General features: G+C 34.6%; 1 protein-coding gene across 1 annotated transcript in view; it reads left to right on the top strand.

Moving 5' to 3' along the window:
* LOC133338615 (uncharacterized) overlaps positions 1-18,667 on the top strand; it is a 146,585-nt gene that overhangs the window by 31,613 nt on the left and 96,305 nt on the right. The window lies entirely within an intron of this gene.

Consider the following 18,667-nt stretch of genomic DNA (forward strand, 5'->3'; position numbering starts at 1 on the left):
CACGCCTAGTTGTCCGATGGTCTTTTTTGAAAAATATTCTTTAAAAATCCACGCCTAGTTGTCCAATGGTCTTTGGAAAAATATTCTTTAAAAATCCTTCCCTTTTGTCAGATGGTCTTTGGAAAAATATTAGAATTGTTTTCAAAGTCCACCCTTTTAAAAATTCACGTTTATTGGTTAGATGGTCATTGGAAAAATATTGGTTAAAAATCCATGCTTCAAGACTTTTTGAAAAATATTCAGAAACGCCATTTTACAGTTATTTCGATTCGAAATCGTATTTGGGACCCTCAAACCATGTACAAGATGCCGATAATTTACTTCGATTAAAATCTAAATTTTGAATAAAAAACATTTCACCCTCCATGAATACACAATGGAAACCAGTGAGCGGAGCAGTATAGTCGGACGGGGCCGATCATATGATACCCTACACAACTTCCATGAAAATCTAACTTTGTGTGGTTATATTCTGATCATTATTTGCACTCTCTTGACCTTCACCGTGACTGAAAAAACCCAAAAAATTAAGTTTTCGGTCAACTTTATCCCAATATTATTATCTGATCATCACCGAAAACTACAGGCGTTGTCCTTGACCATACCTGGATCCTCATAGAAAATTTCAAATCGATTAGCGCTATATTTTCGCCCTCTATGGTGGTAATGGGTTACTAAATAATATTTGAATACGTAAGCACCTGTAAATATTTAAGTGTAACTCGCACATCTGAGTACATACGACAATATAATTGGTATCAATTTGAAGGCCAACCACTCCTCCTGGATATATTTTCAACTTCTTGGGTCTATGTCATTCAGGGGTAAATATATACGGTATAGAATACACATTTTGCAATTTTTCACACAAAAGTCAGTGTCCATTTGACCCGCTAAATATTGACCAATCTTTATCAAAACAGGCATGGTTATTCGTTGGACCAATACCCTTCTCCATGTAAAAATTCGATATGTTTGGGCCATAATTGCGGCCTCTGGATCGACCAGAAAAGCAGACAAACATTTAGTACTTGGTCCATTTCATCCCCTAAATATTAACCGATCTTTATCAAAAACAATAGGGGTCTTCATTGGCCAGAACCCATCCTACATACAAAATTTCGTGAAGGTTGGCTTATAACTGTGGCCTGTATCGTGTTTAAAAAATATAATGGACAGACGGACGGACACACATGTCTAGATCGACTCAGCTAGTCGAGATATGACGATCGGTATACTTAAAGGTGGGGCTAGGACCAATATTTCGCGGCGTTACAAACTCTTGGGACTGCACAAAGCTATAATACCCTGACAACATAATTGTGTAGGGTATAAAAAGGGTCTAAAACTTTTTAATTCCGAAAATGGACCCTACTTTGGTAGGAAAATTTGTCTAAAACTTTCAAATCTCATGTGGGACATTTATATGCGGCCTCAGTCAAAGCAAAAACCGACATCGATCCAATAAGCAAGCATTCACCCAATAAACCAAATTTTAGGCGCCTTCGGAAAGAAATGCGGCGAAAATCTTTAAAAGCGCTTAAGGGGACCCCCCCCATTCTCGGTGTCAAAATTGTTGTTGATATAATTCGAATCTACACTGATTAAGGAATGTCTCTACAAAATTTCAAGTGAAAATCTCAAGAAGTCTTGAAGATATATCCGATTTATTGTATCAACATTAAGTGACGGCTAAAGGGCTTCTCAAACTTTAAACGCGTTTTACTCTAAACATTTTTTTGTAAATGGCGGGCACGATAACTCAAAAACCAATAATCCAATCGGTTCCAAATTTTGCAGCGTTTCTCTGAGAGTGTATAGCTCTCGTATGAACTAGGATAAAGCCAATCGGTGAAGATCTTCCTTATTTTTTAACATGGTTTTTGGTAAAAAATCGGCGATTTTCCAAAAAAAAATTTCAAAGGTCCACCATTTTGTTAATTTTAGAGCGAAGTCAATAATCCTAGTTCATACGAGAGCCAGACATGTCCTCTTTCTAACACAGTTGGAATTTTCGGATTCCGATGTTCCAGTGAGGAGTTATCATGCCCGCCATCGAAAATGTGGACTTTTCGTTGCACCCAAAAAACAACAACAAAACAACAACAACAAATTTTTGTAAATTATTTTTCTTCCTTTTTAAATCTTCAAATATATATGTGCCAAGTTACAAACCTTAACAAGCATTGGTATTCATTTACCAGCCCATTTAAAATCTTAAAAATAAAAAATCGAGAATGAGGGGGGGTTCCCTTAAACAAAAAATAAAAATGGACATAGCTTTTATATGGGGGTATGTGGAAACATAGATCTATATCGATAATTTTCATCAAATGGCAAATTACAATAACTTCGCCATGAAAATCCGACTAAAACATTAAAAATAACCAAAATAGAAATTTATTTTGATCAGCAATATAATGATATACACTTCGCCTTATAGTGAAGGTTACAAAAATCCACAATGTGAGGGGCTTTGCAAACCAATTCTTAAAATGTCATGTCCCTGCGACACTAAATTGAATATTGTCGTTATCGGTCCTTGGTTGCGGTCTCTATTTTCATTATATGTTATAATGAAGACATGGACAGGAGGACAGACACGCGTAACAACATCGAATTTATGGAAAAATTTGCTTTACTTTTAGCTCAAAAACAATACAACAACTGCGAAGCAATCAAAACGTTTTTAAATGACAAATATTCTCCATATCGAAAAATAATTACTTGTAAGCACGAAGTAAATATCCATGAATAAATATACCCATTCTCAAGAATTTATCACGTCAAAAAGATCTAAACACACTTCTATTCCCCTTAACAATACATTGACGCGTAACATAATTCTCAATGCTAAAGCATCAAATTTGTATTTTTTTGCAATGTGATAAAATATAAATTTTGCAAACAATTTAACAAATTGTTTTTAAATTGTACCCTACAGATTTAATGCAAGCGAACATTATTATCATCACCAGCAGCGCACAAAGTACAAAGAATAACGACCATGGCAATGGCGGCAGTATTGCCAACAGTCAAGCGCAACAACCTTCAGCAACATACAAATCCACTTTATATAAATAAAAATAAACAAATACTACAACACAAGTGATGCTACACTAATACATACACACACAATTCTCCCCACTCCAGCTATATTTATTATATATATTCTATGTATAATGCATAGAAAAATCTATCTAAAATATTAATGCCATTAAATAGAAAAAATATGTATAAATCTATGTAAACTCATTCCACTTATGTTGTACATTTTTCAAAGCTATTTTATAATCAGGAAAAACAACCTCTTCAAAACATGAAAAATTCTGTTTGGTTGTTTGTACTCTCCGACTACTCTATCCTACAACAACTACGGTTAGTTATCGGGAAAATGTATAACGAAGCAGATATGAATAGCCATAATAAATCTAACATTGAAAACAACAAAATCAAATTGTATTGAATGATTGAGAAAAAAAGAGTACAATCTGTGTGTGAAAGTCAAGGGAGAAAATGCAAAACAGATAGATTAATATTTTGTAGTCAGGGAAATTAAAGTTTATAGGTTTGTTTTTCGATTGAGGGAAACATATTTAACATTTTGATAAAGTTGTATTTTTTTTAATAAGGAAGTAATAAACATTTAATCATTCACTAGTTCAAGGGTATGTTTAAACTCAATAGATTTTGTAATGATTTATTATACCCTTCACCACACTGTGGTACATGGTATTATGTTTTTGTGCATATGTTTGTAACAAACAAAAGGAAACGAGATAGGCACATGGTTCCTTTTGGAATATGCATAGAATCGCTTTCTGAGTCGATTTACGTATGTCCGTCTGTCCATGTATTTTTGTGAACAAAGTACAGGACGAATTTATGATCCGATTTGGATGAAATTTGGCATAGGTCACTTATTTGGCCTAAGGACGATTTTATGTAAATGGTATATATATCTTTCGATTTGCACTAAATTTGGCACAGCGTAATTAATTACGTCTAGAATGATGTGTGTTAAGTTGCCTGAAAATCAGTTCAGATTTAGATATAGCTCCCATATATATTTTCGTCCGATTTGAGATAAATGGTGCAACAAAGTCTCTATATATCTATCGATTTGCACGAAATTTGGCACAGCGTAATGAATTAGGTCTAGAATGATGTGTGTTAAGTTTCCTGAAAATCGGTTCAGATTAAGATATAGCTCCCATGTATATTTTCGTCCGATTTGCGATAAATGGTGCACCAAAGTCCCTATATATCTCTTGATTTGCACGATATTTGGCACAGAGTAATGAATTAGGTCTAGAATGATATGTGTTAAGGGAAACGATACGATATCTATACACTCACAGAGAAACGTGTAAAAATTTTAAATCGATTGGGTTATTCGTTTTTTGAGTTATCGTGCCCGCCATTCGCAAAAAAATGTTTTGAGAAAAACGCGTTTAAAGTTTGAGAAGCCCTTCAGCCGTCACTTGATGCTGATACAATAAATCGGCTATATCTTCAAGAGTTCTTGAGATTTTCATTTGAAATTTTGTGGGGACATTTTTTAATTATTGTAGATTCGATTTATATCAACGAAATTTTTGACCCCGAGAATGGGGGGGTCCCCTTAAGTTTCCTGAAAATTGGTTCAGATTTAGATATAGCTCCCATATATATTTTCGTCTGATTTAATGTAAATGGTGTAACAAAGTCCCTATATATCTTTCGATTTGCACGAAATTTGGCACAGCGTAATGAATTAGGCCTAGAATGATGTGTGTTAATTTTCGAAAATCGGTTAAGATTTAGATATAGCTCCCATATGTTTTCGTCCGATTCAAGATATATGGTGTACCAAAGTCCCTTAATATATTTCGGTTTACACGAAATTTGTCACAGCGTAATGAATCAGATCTAGAATGATGTGTGTTAAATCTGAAATCGGTTCAGATTTAGATATAGCTTCTATATCGGAAAAATTAAAAATTTAGTATCGGTTGCAGAATGACATGTTTATTGATCCAATTTCATTTTACTGGTCATTTAAAAATGCGACGTTTGTTAGGATTCATCTGTTGAATATACCCAAAGTGGTGAAGGGTATCATATAGTCGGCCCAGTCCGACTTTACTACTTTCCTTACTGTTTTTTATTTATTTAGTCGCAGTGGTCCAGGAAGAATATATGGGAACAACGATCAAAATATATTTTAAGAAAAAGAGCCTAGGCGTTTTCAAAAACTCAAAATATTGTACGGTATTGTACGTAAAACCTCTCACATTTTGAAGGAATAATGAAGACAAACAGATAAAAAGAATCTGATTTTGGCATCAAAGTCCAAAGGAAGAATGTGGTACTCACCGTAATACATGAGGAGATAATGATGTGACTAATATTGGTCTATTTTCTACGGAAGATAAAATGCTTACCTTGATAATAGGTTGGGGAAACAGAAATCTTATTTTTCGGCAGATGGCTGTACTGGTAGATTTCTAGTAAAGTATCGATCAAATAATTTCAGATTTATGCTCGTTGGAAGGGTGACATTTCTCAGCAAAAAAATATTTTGCTCTTTTGCTTGGTGTATTCAGTTGTGAGTTACAGGGTGTTAAAAATGGAAGTGAACAAAGAGAAAATTCGGTACATTTTGTGAATGGAGTTTATGGTTCCGATACTGTAACAGCCAATTATGTACAACTTTGGTTTCGTAGATTCCGTTCAGGAATTTTTGATGTTAAAGAGGCACTTCGCACAGGTAGGTCGGTCGTCGAAAATGTCGATGAAATCGGAGAAATGATCGAAGTTGAGTGGCATGTCAGCAGTCGTACCATCGCCCAGGAGCTAAAAATGGACCATAACTATTTTAAACCATTTAAAACCATGTTTTGAGTTGATCTTTATCAAAGCTAAAAATGGACCATAACTATTTTAAACCATTTAAAACCATGTTTTGAGTTGATCTTTATCAATAAATGAACCGACTAACATCAATCCATATACATGCTTTTTCAATGGTACAAAGTTGGGTAAATCGATTTATAGCACACTTGATACACACTATTCAATAATATCAATCAGACACCTTTTCGAAATATATATGGAAGCTATGTCCAAATCTGAACCGATTTCCACGAAACTTGGCAGACATGACTCCAGACCCAATTCAGAACGCTGTGCCAAATTTCGTGCAAATATATATGGGAGCTATATCTAAATCTGAAACGATTTTCACGAAACTTAGCACACATCATTCTAGGCTTAATTCAGTACGGTGTACCAAATTTCGAATCGAAAGATATTTGGGGACTTTAGTGCACCATTTCCCTTAAATCGGACGAAAATATATATGGAGCTATATCAAAATCTGAACCGAATTTTCCAATAGGCTGTGCCAAATTTCATCCAATTCGAATAATAAATGCGACCTGTACATTGTTCACAATTTAACATGGACAGACATGCATAAATCGACTTAGAAAGTGATTCTATGCATATTCTCAAAAGGAACCATGTGTCTATCTCGTGACCTTTTGGCTGTTACAAATATATGCACAAAGAACATTGTATTGAAAATTGTCTGCTTGTAGGTTTTTTATACTCTTTAAAATTAACAACCAAATTATAGGAACTAGGCTCTGTTTATGGAACGAAGATTCTGTTATAAGCCTGCTAAAGAAGTAAGTAAGGATGGAAAACAATTCAAAAACAAACCAGTAAGGATATGTCAAAAGTCGGACAGGACCTACTATATGATACCCTTCATGTAACCAATATCCTGTAGATATAACGGTCATAACATTTTTGGAGGACCATTGAAATGGAAACGGATCAAATTAAATATGGTTATGGTTATGCTAAAACAGCTGGTCGAGCCCGGAGTTGAGTACCTGACCAAAGTCCTCAATTTGTTGATAGCCAGGGTGGTCCCGCTACTGAAGCCAGTCAAGGATGCCAGCAAAGATGAATATTACATACCGATTTCGCTTTTGTCACCAGTAGTGAAGACTATTGAGTCATTACTTCTCCACAGCATTTGCAAAAGGTATCCAGTTGTTAATCATCAACATGAGTTCCATAAGCAACATAGAACAGTGTTGGTAGCGCTTAGCCTATCGAAAGCTTTTGATACTGTCAATCACGCCACACTGTTTGAGGGCATAAAGAGCACTTCCTTCCGGGCAAGTTTGAAACGTTCGATAATTAACTATATGTGTTGGCACCACTCGTACGTGGAGTTCCGGAATAAGAAGTCAAAACCCCGTAGTGTGAAGCAGGGAGTTCCTCAGGTTGAAGTGATATGCCCGGAACTGTTGAACATCTACCTTTCTGGCATTTCACGTCAGATGACATCGATGTCGTTACATATGGAGATTATTGTACGATGATGGCGTTATTGAGGACATGTGTAAACCACCGCAAACCACAGATATCTGCGATAAGTTAAAATGTAGGAACAAGGTTCTCAAGTCGCTAGACGGAAACACTTGGGGTATAGACAGGGATGGTCCGTGCGACGAATTTTTAGGTTTTCGACTGGCAAAAAGGTGTAAACGTCGAAAACGTCATATTACTGTATAAAAAGTAATAAATGTAGTAAACGTCATTTATTTGAATATTTTTACCATATACAGGCAATTTCAGGAATATGTATTATTTTTACGTACATATATCTATACCTTACTAGAACTGATAAAAAATTCTAAACTTTTTGGAGAAGAAAGTTTTGAAAGTTGACATGGATTTGAGTAAAGCATACGTAATTTCCAAACTAATTTATGCAGATAGATATTTTGTCAAAAGCCTATTGGCTTTGGGTGGGTTTCCGACGTTTCTGACGTATGTATTATACGTCGGAAATGTATGTCATTTACGTCACTGTTTCTGACTGACCATCTCTGGGCACAGATAAGGATACATTGTTGACCTCTTACAAAGCGATATGTTGGTCTGGGGTTAGCTATGCGGTACTAGTGTGGAACACCACCGCAACAGAGTGCCTCATATCACACTAGTGGACCATTTTCATGAGGAGACGAATATCCTCCCCTAAGTCAGCATAGTAATATGCTTTCATTGCAGTACCTTCACGGGTGCTTCAGGGAAAGTCTTCCTAACCATTTTATGGTGGATAAGACTCCACCAACCAGGCGTATCAAGATCTATCTGCATGATCTAGACAGAGAGATGTCTAAATCAAGTTGCTAATCGAGCAGTCCTGAATAGCATTCATACTGATGCAGTTGCTGAACAAATACAGAGTGAAAGCCGTCCTAGGAGCTCATCCTCTATACATACCCTCTTATATACCCTATATAAATATACTGTCCGTTTATGTTTATATCTAGCCATACTTTCCAATTCCATGCCACTTTATTTCACTAATATTACATTTTGAGATAGTAGACATAACATCATTCAAAAATAAACAAAATAAATACTCACAATTTGTACATACTATAGAAATATATATTTAAAAAAAACACAATATTTGTTTGTTAAAGATTACAGTAAGATGATATTGTGTTCCCTCTTGCACATGTCCCCTTATTTAGAAATAATATGATATTACTTTATTGCTATCTAGTCGTGCATAGCAAAAAGAAAACTATATCATATTTGGCAGCCAGTACAACCATGATGTTCGGAAAAATTTGCCATAGTCTCCATCAGCAGTAGCATCAGTCAGTCCCATGTTCAGTGATGTGAATGCACCAGCTGTTTCATAGTTTAATGCCTTTTGCGTAAAAAAGTATCTTCTGCTTTTCTGATACATGCAAAGAGTTATAACTTATTGTCAAACATTATTGAGAGGAGAGTACATGAAATATTGAATTTGCGAACAAGTACAGAGTAGCAAAGCAGCTGCTTGGTTGCATGTATTTTAGAATTTTTTCATATGATTTTTTTTTATTTTTTGCCAATACTGATTCTCTGCAACATGACAATGTTGTACTCATGTGCCACACGATGACGACGACAATACACAAGTATTCACATGAAATATTTTGCTATTATGTTGTTAGTTTTTACGCACACACACACACACACACACACCTAGACTGAATACAGTTGCAAATATTTCAAAGATTACTGCAAATGTGTGGGGAGGGGTGTGTGTGACAAAATAGTGAACTAACATCACATATTAGCATTTAATGTATTTTTACGGTATTTGCTTTCTTCGAATTTTCCATCGACGTCGTCGTCGTCGTTTATGGTCCATCAAAAGTTTAGTGTTGTATGACACGTTTATCTATTGTTGTGCTCAGCTATTATTCACCGAAAGCTGAAAATGTCTTTTGAAAGTTGTTTTATTTCGTTTTTTTTTTTTAATTACACCAAAAGTAAAGTTTTTCGAAAACAGGTGAGATTTTATGCATTGAAGCTAATGTATGATGCAAAAATATAATAGAGAATTATACGATTTTGTTAAATAAAAAATAATTCATTTACGACCTTATCTGAATATTATTATATGATGAATATTTCAGTCGATTCCGACATTTTCCATAATGCACAATTTATTTTTAACTATGTTAGTGTATACGATTTTCTGAGAAATGGTCGGATTAAAGTGGAAGATGAAAATATAACAAGTGAAAAAGCGTTAAGTTCGGCCGGGCCGAACTTTGAATACCCTCAACCATAGTTATACTGGCAGGTACTTCAAATGAAAATATAGGGAACATACCAAAAAGTGGACATATACCGACATTGCTACAAACCGATAATGTAAACCATAATACAAATTTCCAAAATTTTTAATAAATAATTATACCTTGAGCCTTATGGCTAATGAAGGTGTATACACTTTGACACGGTGAAAATGTGCATGATTGAAATATTGGTTCAAGACCCCACGTTTCCTTGGACCAACTCCGTTTTGGAAAATTTGAGTTTCATCCAAACTTTGCCCATCTTATTATTTCTTCCAAACTTAGTTCAAGTTCGAAGTTGGGTAATATCTGTCCACTCCTTCTGATACCTCCCACACAGGAGCAAGGGCTAGACCAAATTTTGGGCTATAGTTCATATAAATTCCATTATATAACCATACCTTCTAGTTTTTTTTATCTCGATATACTCCTCAGGAGAAATGATTACACCAGAGTCTTAGAACCAAACACAAAACGCGGAACAAATCAGACAACTATTTTAATATAAATAAAGGGGACTACCCCAAAAAGGGGCGAATATTAATAATTTTTGGTAGGGAGATTTATTACCATTTACGTCTACAAAATATTAAATTGCAACGAATTCGGTTGAGGCTCAAGAAACCCAAAATACCTACTGCAGACAGACGGACATGGCTAAATCGTCATAAAATTTTACGCTGAATATATACACTTTATGGAAATTATTATTTCGATGAGTTACAAACGGAAAAAAACTAATATACCCTCCATACTATGGTGGAGGTTATAAAAACTAGGATTTCGTTGACAGTGAGGACTCTATCTGAAATCTTATTAACGACATTTATGTAGAATATATAGAGATCAAAAATTTTGATATTAGTTAGGATGAACTAGTGAAAGTGTCGGATGCCCTCCACAATGGATAAGCTGACAGTTACTTGAAATTTATGTTCCGATTCCTTATGTCGATCGGAACATTTATATGTCCATTATTCAGTTATGTGGTAGCACCGAATACTAAAACTTTTATGTGGGGTTTATATTAAAACTTGGACCTACATATACCAATGGAGAAATCAAGAAAAATCTATCAAAATAGATTATGATAATATGGTAAAATTTTTGAAGTAGCCTTATATGGGGATTTCATAAAAAATGAACCCACATTGATCCTTTTTTGTAGGAAGATTTTACACACTATGAGAACTTGAAAATCACTTTAGAGAAAATTCTGTTAGAAAACATGCTCCAAACATTTAACGTAATGAATATTGGGGGTTACCATTATATGGAAATAAGGGCCAATGTTGATAACTTTCTATTTAACCCTGTATGACCCAATGTTGCCCACAGGCAACAAAATGTTTTAGAGCTAATATTTAATATGCAACTAGTAGTTGTATATCCTTGGGTTTCATATGTCAAAACCTGATTTTGGACGACACATAACAAAAGAAAAATCTAAACAAAAAATCAAATTTTTGGTAAACTTATTAGCTTTTCAATATAGATTATAGGGCAATAATGTGTACAGTACTAATTTGTGTATACAGTCTAAATTATTTAAATCGCTTCGTATTCGAATTGTACGAATTCTGGCATCAGATTTATTTTTGATACTTATGAAAAAGAATATAGGGAATAATTTAATCGATTTTGCATTTGGTTTTCTTGATATTGGACTCTCATTATTCAGAAAAAATTACTGTAACTCCCGAATGGAAGGATGTAGCGATGTCAAACTTTGTTCATATCCTATTTGGGATAGTTGCGATGAATCTGTGAACAGAAATTGTTCCCAATTGGTTGAAACACTTGCATATGCTCCCCAAAATACCCCTTCATTTATCCGTATTTTCTTCCAAATTAAATTTATTTAAGCTAATAAATAATTTTATACCCCTGTCTGTCTGTCCGTTTGTCCATGTTAAATTGTAAACAATATACAGGTCGCATTTATTATCCGCATGAGATAAAACTTGGCACAAATTATTTATTTGCCCAAAGGACGAACCCTATTGAAATTGGTGAAAATCAGTTCAGATTTATATATAGCTTCCAAATATAGTTTCGTCCAATTTTAAATAAATGTTGCACCAAAGGCACAAATTTAGGCCGATTGGCACGAAATGTTGCACAACGAATTAAAGTTAGGATAATCTAACACATGCCAAGTTTTATTGAAATCGGTTCAGATTTAGATATAGCTCTCATATATATTTTCGTCTGATTTTTAGCAAATGGTGCGCCAAAGAGTCAAACCGTTTGGCACGGAATTTTGCACAACGTACAAACGTTAGTATAGACCAACGTGCAACATGTTTTAATCCAATCGTTTCAGATTTAGCTATATTGCTCCCATATATATGTTTGTCCGATTTTTAGTAACGAAATTTTGCACATGGTACTGAAGTTAGGATAGCCTATCCTGATATATCTCTATTAAATATCCTAACGAAATTTTGCACATCGTACTGAAGTTAGGATAGCCTAACCTGATATATCTATATTATCTCAAGCATCGTCGTAGACAAGACAAGACAAGCATCGTCGTAGAATTTTACGCTGATCAAGGCTATATATACTTTATGGGGACGGAAATGATTATTGCGATGAGTTATAAACGGAAAAAAAGAATATACCCTCCATAATATGGTGTAGGGTATTAAAAGGTACAAATGTAACCGGTTATTGATCGTAGGATTAAGACGGTTCACATATAGACACTCATAGCATATTTATTTTAGATCAATTGCATGTCAAAGGTCCTTCAAAAATGCGAGGTCTGTGAGGATATATATCTTGAATATACCCCAAGTGGTAAATGGTATCATATAGTCGGCCCCGTCCCACTTTACAACTTACCCTACTGGTTTTTTCCTATGTTTGATCCGCCATTTTTGATTAATTTTATTTGATTTTAGAAATCTTATTTCACATTTGTAATCAGTGACTATAGCTCTACAACATGTGTTCAAAAATAATTTTCGATTCACTCTTTTGATGTTTTAAATTATTCTAACAGATTCGTAATCATCGTCCTCGAAACAGTTTATACGGGATAATTATTTTTTTCATTAACCATTTCTTCTATTTATCTCGTCCAGAGTGTGCTGAGAGAAAATTAAATACCAAATTATTCTATGGTTGCAAAACTAGTCTAGAAAATTTAAAATTACCCTATATCGATAATTTTCTGCTAAAAAACTTAAATGTAAGCACAAAAGCCTAAAAATAACAAGAAAAAAATTGTCGGGCTATGTCAAAACATGTAAAATCTTCTGCAATTTTGTATTCACCCTACAAAATTTTAAGTTCCAATTTATAAATCTTCCAACTGCCGAAAATAATGTGGACCATTATGTGATGATATATGTCAAATAGTTTTGCAATAATTTGTCTTTTAACCCTTCTACAACATGGAATGCAATATATAGCCTATTTTATGGGGAAATCGGCTAAAACCCTAATAACCAAAAAAAGGGGGGGGGGGGGTGGTTGACATTTAAATGGGGTCTATTTCAAAACCTGGACCAATTTTCATCGTATTCTGCATAGAAATATGCCTCCTTTTAAACACCTGGAATACCAAATAACAGTCACTTAGATGGAAAAATGCGGCAAAAAAAACCCTTAAACATATCCATAATGGACGGAATGGGCCTTTATAAGGGGCAAAATAAAACAGGGGATTATTATTGCTCCATTTGCGACAGCCTTCAGCAACTCGATATGCAAACAAAACCTTTCGATTGGGAAATGCGACTGAAGCTTTAAGTGTAGAGACAATTGGATGGTTCCGCTATATGGGAACTATAGCAAATTGTTCGATTGGAAAATGCGACTGAAGCTTTCAGAGTAGAGAAAATTGGACGGTTCCGTTATATGGGAACTATGCAAAATCGTTGGAAACACCAAATAGTCTAGAAGTAATAGTAATATTGATTACAAGATTTTATCTTATATATTGCAAACATTATCGTGATTTCAACATACAGACGGAGATGGTTAAATTGACATATAATATTATTTTAATTAAGGTAGGGTTAATTTTTAATTAATATAGGGTTTTTGTCGAATATTTCAAGATGTTGTAACCGGAATGGCATATAGGAACCCCGTACACCCACATATATTTTCTTTTAAGTCTCATCATATTGTAATACAGGTTATAAGATTTTGTTAGATTTGTATTATGAAAACTTTCAAAAAACTTTCATTTGCAATTTCATTATAAAACCACATACAGTACTTAATAACCTAACACACACACACACCTTCATTTTGATTGTCATATTTTCCAACTCCTCGCCAACCACCACTGCGACGACAGCGTATTGTTGTGCAAGCAACACTACATACATATGTTTATAAATCTATCTATCTACAACAAATACAATTAACAATGATGTGCAACAAATATGTAAATGTACATTTCAACAGATATTTCATTCATAACGACTAAAAATATATATGTATGCATATTTACGTATATTGTGTAAAATGTAGACATAGAAATAAAATTGAAATTCATTGTTCTTTATACACAACAATTCACACATATACATATGTAACAAAATGTCTATGTTAGGAAGTGTAAAAAAGGATGGACGGAAATGTCGGGAACAGGTTAGATACAGAAATGGAGAATATAAGGTTTACCGTCGCCGGTTTTAGGTATGCAAATGAAGATATGACATAGGTGCAGGATTAGTTTTTTGACTCTCTGGATTCTTGGTGGGTAAAAAACTTCATTGGGGACAATTTCCATAGGTCCAGTTTTTGTAATGAGCCGCCAATTTTACATTATATTTTCATGGCCACATGAGCCACGATATTTAAAATCATGTACTCGTATGTGGGAGTTACACGTAAATATTTATAGGTGCTGACGTATTCAGATATTATTTAGTAAAGCATTATCATACTAGAGGGCGACAATTCAGCGCTGATCGCTTTGCTGAACGCCTATAAATTTCGGTGATGGACAGATAATAATATTAGGATGAAGTGAACCGAAAAAATATTTTTTGTGTTTTTTCGAGTCGACCTATAGCCCACAATTGGAAGTCGAACATCACAACACAGCCCTCGGTGAAGGGAATTTGGACAAGTAATTAGATTATGAATGAATAGTACTAGTATTTGTTGACCTCTAGCCGGTTACAATATAAAAGAATATAGAACCACAGAAAGTTAGCTTTTCGTTGAAGTCGTGTAGGGTATCATATGGTCGGTCCCGCCCGACTATACTGCTCCGCTCACTGGTTTTGTAAATAGGTTCATTTAGGACGTGAAATATAGGCCCCCGACCCATTTTTGATTATTTTCATGACAGAGAGAGAATGTAATTTCTGAAGGGCCATTGCCTTCTTCGGGGACCATTTTCTATAGGTCCAGTTTTTGTAACCTGCTGGCCAACTTTACATTATATTTTCATGGCCACATGTGCCACGATGTTTACAGATTGTTTTCTATATAGGTCCATTTAGGATGTGATATATAGGCCCCGACCCATTTTTGGGTATTTTCATGGCAGAAAGATATTGTAATTTCTGGCACGACGCAAATTAAGAACGTTTAACTTATTTTAATTATAATTTGACTTCGCATGAATGTATTATCGAATCTGAGAGCCTTAATTATTGAACCATACCTCGTAACAAATTGCACACTCATTTAAATATGCATAATAAGTCAGAGAAAAAAAAAACAATTTAAAATATCAAAAAATAAAATAATCATCTCTCTCACACATACACAGAGACATAGGCAGACAATGAAACAATGGCCGAAACAAAATAGGCACGACACGACTATGAAATTGTTGAACATCTACATTTCCATATGAAATAATGCACAGGATTGATACAAATGCTCCCCTCTGGTACACACACACACACACAGGGAATTTCACTTACATTTCCACAAAGCCTCACACAATATCGTACATAGGTACAGGATCAACTACATATTATTTATGGCTTTATAAATGTTCACTCATATGCAGGAGGCATACACTGGTTGTTGGCTTTTTTCCAGTCACCCCATACAGCCACGCACACACACACAGTTGTACTTAAATACTTGTAAATGTGCTTTGTGTCTGATTGTGAAGAACATAGGAATCTGGCTTTAATAAAATTTTAATTTTATATTTTGACTGTCATCACAGCAATGAAATGAAAAACGCATAATACATGAGACTTACTACTACTCGGATGATGTTATGAATTAAGTGCAGAGACTATATGGATAGTAGTGCGTACGTACTCTGATCTCTTTTGTGGTACAGGGGAATTTTTACCATTCCATGAATTCACACGTTAGCTGTCACAATTGCATACAATTATTTATAAAATATGTCTAGCAAACAATTTTGCATGATATCATTAAAAACTAAAACAAGTGAAACAAGCGTTAAGTTCAATCGGGTCGAACTTTGGATACCCTTCATCATAGGTATACTGACAGGTATTTGCAATGAAATTATATGGAACATATCACAGAGTGGACATTACCGATATTCCTACAAAACGATTTATTTAAACCATTTTATACACCAAATATAAATTTCAGCAATTTTAAATGGGGTTTTTTCCTAAAATGTGAAACCCCCAAACGTGGACTGATACGGATAACGCATGGTAGAGTATAAAATCGTCGAACTACGCAATTTAGAGTGCAATGTTACATGAGGCTATGCTTTAAAGGGGACCAATATAACATAGCTAGGAAATTAGCGAATATTTGAGGTTATCATTATGGAGCTATACCTAATTAATGACCGACATAGCTGAATTTCGAACGCAAAATTTTTGATTTTGTGTCTCAATACATTCCTCCAGGAGATGCCATTATATTGGGATGCATAAATGCTGGCCGATATATTTCATAATCGTCAGGTTCGACTTTTTTATCTCGATATCCTTAGAAGGCGGAATGATTAGAACAGATGACTGCATCGTCTTAGAATTCCATACTTTGTAGGGAAAAAACTAACAATTTCGAGTAACGAATATCCCCTACACGCCTATATGGGGACCACCCCAACACACGGAACAAATCAGTTAACAATTTTAATATGAACCAGTAAGGAAAGTTCAAAAGTCGGACGGGCCGCCTCTATGATGTCTTTTTGATTGAACAGACATACTATTTTTAAAGGAACATCGGCATAAAATCGAACTAAATTAAATATGTGATATACAATTGAAATTTAAATCCAATAACATGTCATTCTGAATTCTTTGCAAAATGCGTTATCATCTCGTGCAAACGAAAGAAATGTGGGGATAAGGTGTTCCATTAACATAAAATCGGTCGAATATATATATATATATATATATATATATATATATATATGGGAGATAAATCTGCACCGATTTTCACGAAACTTAGCACGCATCATTCTATATTTCCATATTCGTCCAAATCTGAGCAACATTTACTTTAAATCAGAAGAAAATAAGTATGGGAGCTGTATCTAAAACTGGATCGATTTTTACGAAACTTAGCACACATCATTCTATATTTAATTCAGAGATTTATATTAACTCGGACGAAAATATATATGGGAGCTATATCTAAATCTAAACTGATTTTCACAAAACCTAGCACACATCATACTAGAGTTATTCCAATAGGTTATACAAAATTTCGTCCAAATCGAAAGATATATTGGCACATTGGAGCACGAATTACGTTAAATCAGACCAAAAATATATATGGGAGCTATATCTAAATCTGAACCGATTTTCAGAAATCTTAACAAACATCATTCTAGACTTCATTTAGTAGGCTATACCAAATTTCGTGCAAATCGAAAGATATACAGGGACTTTGGTACACCATTTACCTTAAATCGGACGATTTTGATTTTCAGGAAACTTGACACACATCAATCTAAACCTAATCCAGTACGTTATGCCAAATTTCGTGCAAATCGTAAGATATATAGGGACTTTGGAGCACCAGGTACATTAAATCGGACGAAAATATATGTGTGAGCTATATCTAAATCTGAACCGATTTTCAGGAAACTTAACAGGCATCATACTCTACCTAATTCAGCACGCTATGCCATATTTCGTGCAAATCGAAATATATATAGGGACTTTGGTGTCCCATTTGCATTAAATCGGACAAAAGTATATATAGGGGCTATATCTGGATCTGAACCGATTTTCCTCAATTTCAATAGACTTCGTCCCTGGGCAAGATAAATAAGCTGTGGCCAATTTCATCCAATTCAGATTGTAAATGCGACCTCTACTTTGTTTACAATTTAACATGGACAGACGGATGGATGGGCATACAAAAATCGAGTCAGAAAATGATTCTATGCATATTATCTTTTCCTTTTGCCTATTACATACATATGCACAAATATGCCGGTGTGATGAAGGTTATTAAAAGAGGGTTATATGGGGACTACCCCTTAAAAGTGGGCGAATATCGGTTGAAAAACGCGATCGGGAACCCTAAAATACCGGAAATTGTATGGTACCCTTATATGGGTGATACCCAAAAAATGGACCTATGTTTATATTTTTTGTGGAGAGATTTCCTACGCAATAACACCTCAAAGTACTAAATTACAGCCAACTCAGTCGAAAAATACGTTCGAAACACCCAAAATACTGAACATTGGGGGACCGTTATATGGGCAAAAAAGTGGACTTATATTTATAATTTTAAGTGGGGAAATTTGGTACACAATAAGAACGCAATGTACCAAATGTAAGCGAATTCAGTTAAAAACTCGCCCAAGAACCCCAAAATAGCCTTATATGGGAACTATGCCTAAACGTGGACCTTTATAGCCCATCTTCGAACTTGACCTGCCTGCACACAAAAGAAAAACAAAATGAATATACCCTACATACTATGGTGGAGGGTATAACAATAGAACAGAAGCCGGACATAAAAAAAATCAAGAAACTTTTTGCTATATAATTAATTACCGCCGAATGGTGCTTTTCATAAACTTAACCATATAAAGAACCAATTCACTTCAGAGTCAGTCT

Source organism: Musca vetustissima, unplaced genomic scaffold (assembly GCF_032173495.1).
Source record: "Musca vetustissima isolate MV318-11 ecotype Yass unplaced genomic scaffold, APGP_CSIRO_Mvet_v1 utg33870, whole genome shotgun sequence".
Classification (NCBI taxonomy): domain Eukaryota; kingdom Metazoa; phylum Arthropoda; class Insecta; order Diptera; family Muscidae; genus Musca; species Musca vetustissima.